Here is a 7,094-nt window from a genome sequence, read left to right as displayed (position 1 = left end):
CTTCCATCCAAATCCCGGTTGTGTCAGACGAACTCTTTGTTTTTGTTTTTCCAATGTTGTCTCGCTTTCTTTTTGTTTTCAGAAGACACCTGTTGACCAATAATCGAACGCGTTCGGAAAACAACAACTACTAATTAAAATTATTATTTTATAAAAAAAAAGCAAATAAATACTCTCTCTCTCTATTTTAAAACGGAAAAAAACCGCATATATGTTAATGTTTCTCTTCTCTTTTTTTTCCGTCTTTTATGGCGGAGATTTCAAATCTCGACTCGAAGAGAAATTTGGACTCTCGTCATGATGCTCATCATCATCATCATCATCTGATCCGAGATAGAGAGAGAGAGAGAGAGAGAGAAAGTAGCACGTGGAGGCAGAAGAGCAAATGAAAATTGTGTAATGAAAAGGCCCTTTTCTGGTAGCTGAATATTGTTCCTTTGTTGTTGTTTCGGATTTTTTTCTTTATTTGGGAAAAAAGCCACCAAAAAGGATGGTTAGAGAAGGTTTTTTTTCGTGAAACGCGAAATAATACAATTTCATAAGAGAATGAACAAACTGACTGGACTGACTCACATATAAAAGTAAGCGAAGGAAGGAAGAAATTGTGTGTATGTGTGTGTGTTTATGCCGCGTTGGTATTATTCCATGTGCCGCTGCTTTTTTTATATTTATTTATCTATTATTTATTTTTTTCCCCGCTAGATGGAATACGGACACGGCAAGGTAGCCAAGGTCGAGCGCCCTATGGCAAAATAACAGTTTTTTGAAGCTTCTCCCTGCTGGTGCAACCGCCGGATGGACCACCTCCTCCTCTCTACGCCACATTCGCCTTCGTACGCAAGCGATACGACAGGTACGTAATAAAAAAAAACGAGTGAGTGTTGTTGTAAACCCATCACTGTGTTACGCCAAGTATGGCGTTAAATCGCTCTTTTGGTATAGCAGCGGCTGCGTATGATGAATACGCTGCCGCTAAAGGGGTTGGTTTGGTTTTGGTTACCACACACCATTCTCGTCGCGCGAGGTGAAAAAAACCAAAAGGCGCGATTTTTGGTTCGCATTTGTAATTATAACGTTTTAGCAGTGGTACCAACTTGGTACAGTGAAACGATACTCTATATAACGATAAATTCCTCGGCACCGATATTTTTTCTAATCTTGTTTGGAATTACCTAGTCTAATCTAAACGACTCTCGATATAACGATATCCTTTATAACGATAAACTCCTCTATAATGATAATTTTTGAGATTTCAAAACCGCTACAACGATATTTTTCCAAAATTTCTCGAAATATTCTTCACTAAAATTTTAAAATCGTTTAATTTAATTTTTAAATTTAATTTCACTATAATTAACTCGTCACATATTTTAGTACTTTCGAAAACGTTAAATAATATCGGTATTTGGTACCACCTGATCAATGAAATTGTAGATTAAATTTTTGGCATTGCTACTTTTTTGTGTGATGCATCAAAGCTCATTGCGTTAAGCATCTTTACAGGGACATCTAACTGAGAATTTTGTTTATCAACTAATCAATTAAAATTTTTTGCGGCGAATAAATACTTAAAAGATCTTTTTTTAGTGATACTAACAACGCCAAATTTATAAAAGATGCCAACAGTAGCAGAAGTTTGATGGCACGTGATGATAATGTTACCTCTCGATATAACGATAATCCCTCTCCGACGATAATTTTTCTTGGTTCGCAGAATATTGTTATATCGAGGTTTCACTGTAGTTTTGAAATCTAGTCATTTTGCAAGGAAAAATAGCCATTTACTTGCTGTGGGAAAAATCTAGTCGTTTCAAAAAAAATTCAAAATTTCAAGAAAACAAAGTTTTAATCTAGTTTTTCCTTTTCTTCTTAGCTGTTTTTCCCCCGATTATATCGGGAAAATAAACAGTTAATAGCTAGTATATGTATACACATACATACATATAGAAAAATGTACAAAACGTTCAAAAATTAATTAATTTTTGTCGAAACTTACCAATACCAGTGCCACAGGCAGCTGAAATGTGTAGTGTATAAACATTGTAAATTATTCATTGTTGATATCAAAAATTATGGCAATATATGAAAAATTGAAAACAAAATTGATGATAAGATATGGAGTTTGAAAGCAGTACTTGAAAATTGAAATTAATCAAAACCAATGCCTATATATATAGGGCTCTCATCAGACCTTTTTTTTCACCCGTGAGGCCCCCCCCTTTGCACAATTTTTTGTTTCCATGGTCCCTTTGTCTTCTCCGGGGTCTCTTCTCCCCTCATTCAAGAACGAAACCCTTCCTACATATTAAATTGATTTTTTGAGTGAATTTATACTGAACACAAATTCTTGAAATGAAATATTGAGATAATGATTAAAATATTGAGATATTTTAATAATTACTGTGTTGCAGTAGAAGATGAAAGGGATAAAATAACTGTACTTAGTTTTATAAGCTTATCATTAAAAAAGATGTTAATATAAATGAAATAGTGCAATTGGTTTTTTTCTGAAATTGTTATACAGTAGCTGTTCATAGAAAAATTAATGCTTTTAGCAAAACAGTATTAAGATACAATCTGCAATAAATACTATAAAAGATCAATTTCAATCATTTAAAGTTATCCTCCATTTTATTTTTAAAAAACACCAATTTTTTTGATAAGTGTAATGAATTTTACCCTGCATGGTTCACACGGTCCGATACAGCAATTTAGTTAGTTGCAGTGCATTTTTTAATTGCTAAAATGGTTAATTAAGGATAAAATATACAGTTTGCCTTGATAATTTTTTAAACAGATAAAATTTTGCTCAGCAAAGTTGAATAGTTATTACTTTGAATTTTATTTCCATTCCCCTCAATTTAGTGCGATTTTATAAATCTCTGAAGGCGTAAAATTTCAGCAGTTCTAAAAAATGACACCAACAAGGAATCAACTTTTTCTAGATAAAAAATATTGTACTTATATATCCGTATTTTGTACTGTGAAATGACATTAAAAGATATATAAACTTTCTAAAATATTAAAAAGGCGAGAAAAAAAATGTTATAATATGTTTTTCGACTTTTTCGACCGCGTACAGTATTTGTCATGTATATTCAATTATGCACAGACCAAGAAAGTTGAATAAAAGTTGAAATTCCTTAAATATCAATTTTCAATTTAAAAAAACTAAACTACCAATTTTATTTATAGTTATAATGGTTTTCAAGAAAAGACGATATACAGTATGTTTTTTTAAATATGAAACTATAAGCCAATTTTTACACTGATTTTTTTTTAAATCTAAAATTTTTGCGATTCTTTAATGTAATATTATGCGATTTAAAAGTGCCCTTCGTCAATTATGAAGAAGAACCAGAGTTCTCATGCAATGCGTGTTTCTTTTCATACAGAATATCAGTCGTAAATCTCTATACTGACCGCTAAGATCGGCACGTGGTTTGCAACCTGCGGGCAGTAATGTAATGTAATGTTGCTGAAACAAACGGAGCGTGCAATGAAATACCACGCTTCGACGAATAGGAGGATCCTCCCTAATACGTATAATAATAAAGTGACTCGCCAAGGGAATGTACCAGAACATCAACAAAAAATAAAAAATTTCACAAACCTCCTCTCGTTCTTATGAATACTCACGCCCACTCTTACCTTCTCAGCACATAAAGGTCAATGCATGGACACACAAAAGGTGAACGCTCTTATCACGAATGGACGAGAAATCGACAATAAAAGTTCGACCGAATTGTTAGTTTTTTTCGCCTTGTGTAGATACAATAACATGTATGACACCAATAACAGAAAATCACACCATATTACAATGCATGAATTCTCTCGTATTTCCTGAAAATCCTTACATTTTTTTCTAATTTTTTTGGATATTCCCGGTTGCCTCCCTCATTGAACTTCGAATGCTCCCGTGTCTTTCATAATTAATCATTTTTACTAGTTTTTCATTCATAATCAATGAAAATTGGCGTACGTTAAAAGGGGAGGGGGTGAAGCCTCCCGAGCCAAGATTTTGGTGTTACTTCGCAATAAAAAACGTAACTCCCCACCCCCAACACTTCGAAGAAAAAAAAGAACACCCCCCCCCCCTTATATGAATCCAACGAATATGCCATGGTTAGGGATACGTAAATTTCGCAAAAAAAAAAAAATTTAAGTAGGAAATTTCGCATTTATTCGCAAAAAAAATTTTTTAAATCAGAAATTTCGCATTTATTCGCAAAAAAAATTTTTTAAATCAGAAATTTCGCATTTATTCGCAAAAAAAATTTTTTAAATCAGAAATTTCGCATTTATTCGCAAAAAAAATTTTTTAAATCAGAAATTTCGCATTTATTCGCAAAAAAAATTTTTTAAATCAGAAATTTCGCATTTATTCGCAAAAAAAAAAAAATTCAGATCAGAAATTTCGCATTTATTCACAAAATTCCAAATGAAAAATTTCACTTTCGTTCACACACACACACACAAAAACAACAACTCGAATAAATGAAAATTTTTAAATCAAAAATTTCGCATTTAAAAAAATATATATATTTTCTATTAATTTAATCTTATTTTTCAAATGCTTTTTACAGCATCATTTTCCGAGATCTAAAAAAGTTGCATATACTGTCGCAGACGTGCAAACTTTTGAAATCCAGAAATCCGGAGATTCTCCAGCAGGGGGACCCCCCCCCCCCCGGCACTCACAGACTCTATCAAAAAGAAATTTCGAAAACATTTGTTTTTTTTATCAATTCAGAAAAAGTTACATCCCCCCCCCCCCCAAGACAGGTTCTGCATTGCCTCTGAGCAGAATATAATTCCATGTCAGTCTTTCCTGATTCTATCTTGGGTATATGAACTCTTATAAGCTTTATATTTTAGCTTTATAATAGCTTATTTTATATTTTCTTTCTGAACACGTTTAATCGGAAGAAACAATTAAAAAAAACTCAAATTACAAAGCTGCCGACGAAAAAACGTGTTTATCGCATGGCTGTTAATGGAATACAATAACGATTATACAGGAATTTCGGCAACCAAGGGCTTCCCCCTTATAAATGATTGCGCCGATAAACGCTACGAAAACGAAGTCGCGTCTTTGCCAGTTGCTTAAATGCGGTCACAGACTTTTTTCAAGGCTGCTCGATGGAAATAACCACGGCTGTCTTCTATGGGTGTTTTCCCTAACGACGACGGTAATCATTGACGCCACGGCAACGTGAAAGCTTGCGTAAAATCTAATTTTCTGCCAAAATCCGAAGAAATTTTAACAAATCCGGAGAGCGGGAGAAAGGATGAAAAATCCGGAGTCTCCCGCCTATAAATCGGGAGAGTTGGCAGGTCTGCAGTTGGCAACATAACCGGTGGATAAAAAATACGGTTGGGAAATCCTTAAAATTTGGCTCATTCACGCGTCTACACATACATTTTTATCTCTATTATAATATACCATGCTTAAAACATACACTGTGGATATAACAAAACAAAAAAACGGGCTAAACGAAAAAAATAATCCAGATATAACACTGCAACAAAAAACAAAAAAACCAGGAAAATATAGTCAAAAACAGCCTTTTATGGATAACATTCCTTGTATACGGGTGATATCTTGGACCTAAATTTTTTCAATAAACGCGAAAATACATGGATGGAATAGTTACACTTCCTAACCAACAGATAGTACTGAATATTATAATTGGCAAACTTTAGCGTCTCCTGTCGATAATAAATGTAACTATTTTGGCAATAAAATTTTCGACATTTAAAATCCTGTCTTCCTGTGCAGAACTGTATCGTCTATGCTTTTCGGAATTATGGAATTTTTACTTGTTTTTATAACTTTGTGATCTTTTTATTGGCGGTCTCAATTCAAGTTGAAATTGGTGGAACACTGGTGGCAAATTTAAGTGTATTATTGATTGGTGAATTCATAAACATCGGTGGGATTATTTTTTCGGTATTTTTTAATTGTACAATACTGTCAACTTCAACGGAAAAACCATTAGCATAAATTTAAAAAAAAATCATTAACATCTCAAAAAATATATGTGCATGTTGTTGTATATATTATCTCGTTTTTTCTAAATAAATTTCCAAAATTTTCAGATACCAATCAAAAACTATATTCATGCTACATTATATTTCAATTATGTGAGGCATAAGCTTATTTTTTCCAGGACGATTTCAATAATGCATATATGTCATTGCTACGTAATCCAATTTCAACACCTCCCTTATGAAAACACGTCGGTTATTACATACACTTCTCGAAACACCTAGGGGCTATGTATAACCGAACTCGACTGTATTTACATCTAACACAACATCAAAGGGGAAAGAAGCGATGCTTGTGGTTTCCCTTTCAAGCACGCTCACAAGTACTGCGCAAACTTACTTTTCCACTTCAAAAAGTGTAAATTACGTAGATTTCGCGAAAAAGTAGTAAAAAACAAATTTCAGCATTTATTCATCAAAATTGGCAAATTTCGCATTTATCGCATTTATTTCGTAAATTTCGCATTTATCGCAGTTATTTCGTAAATACGAAATTTACGTATCCCTAGTCATGGTAAATGTAATAAATCCGGTTATATATTATGCATATAATTGCCGGTTATTATTCATAATTACCGACCATTTTGGTAAATTACATAAATTTTGCGAATTTATCACATTTACCGGTGATAATACGTAATCCCCCAGCTCATATTGGAAAATATGATAAATCTTCAATTAATTACTTAATTTTACCAGACAATTTGCTCAAACTTCAGTCAATGATGATGGATCCGATCGGTGATGTTGATTATGTTTTGTTAAGTATGATTATGTTTGATGTTGAGTAATGTGAAGAACGCTAATATTACAATACTAATAATAATTTATGCGTTTTTATCTTTATAACATTTATTTTCATTTAATTCAAATTATGTTAAGTGCACCTATCACGTACGGGAGAACCTTATAAGTAGTTGAATTTAAGTGACAATTTTGCATGATTTCTCCCATATTTGTCATACTTACCAACTTCACTCGGGAATTATGCATAATCACCGATAAAAGTGATAAGTTGGAAAAATTTATCAAATTTACCAAGA

At 32.8% G+C, this 7,094-nt stretch overlaps 1 long non-coding RNA gene across 2 annotated transcripts in view; it reads left to right on the top strand.

Annotated features, from left to right (window-relative positions):
- The first annotated feature begins 326 nt into the window (after nucleotides 1-326).
- LOC149065636 (uncharacterized) overlaps nucleotides 327-7,094 on the top strand; it is a 94,562-nt gene continuing 87,794 nt past the window's right edge. The window contains exons 1-2 of one of the 2 annotated variants that reach the window (XR_016195637.1): nucleotides 327-581; nucleotides 703-853. This is a non-coding gene — a long non-coding RNA (uncharacterized LOC149065636). The remainder of the gene's footprint in view (nucleotides 582-702; nucleotides 854-7,094) is intronic. The other variant, XR_016195636.1, reaches the window with a different exon arrangement.

Source organism: Pholcus phalangioides, unplaced genomic scaffold, assembly GCF_987345545.1.
Source record: "Pholcus phalangioides strain wild (caught in Gottingen) unplaced genomic scaffold, Ppha-v1.0 ptg000039l_1, whole genome shotgun sequence".
Classification (NCBI taxonomy): Eukaryota; Metazoa; Arthropoda; class Arachnida; order Araneae; family Pholcidae; genus Pholcus; species Pholcus phalangioides.
Note: the sequence above shows the minus strand (reverse complement) of the source record. Positions and strands in the feature narration are given on the sequence as shown.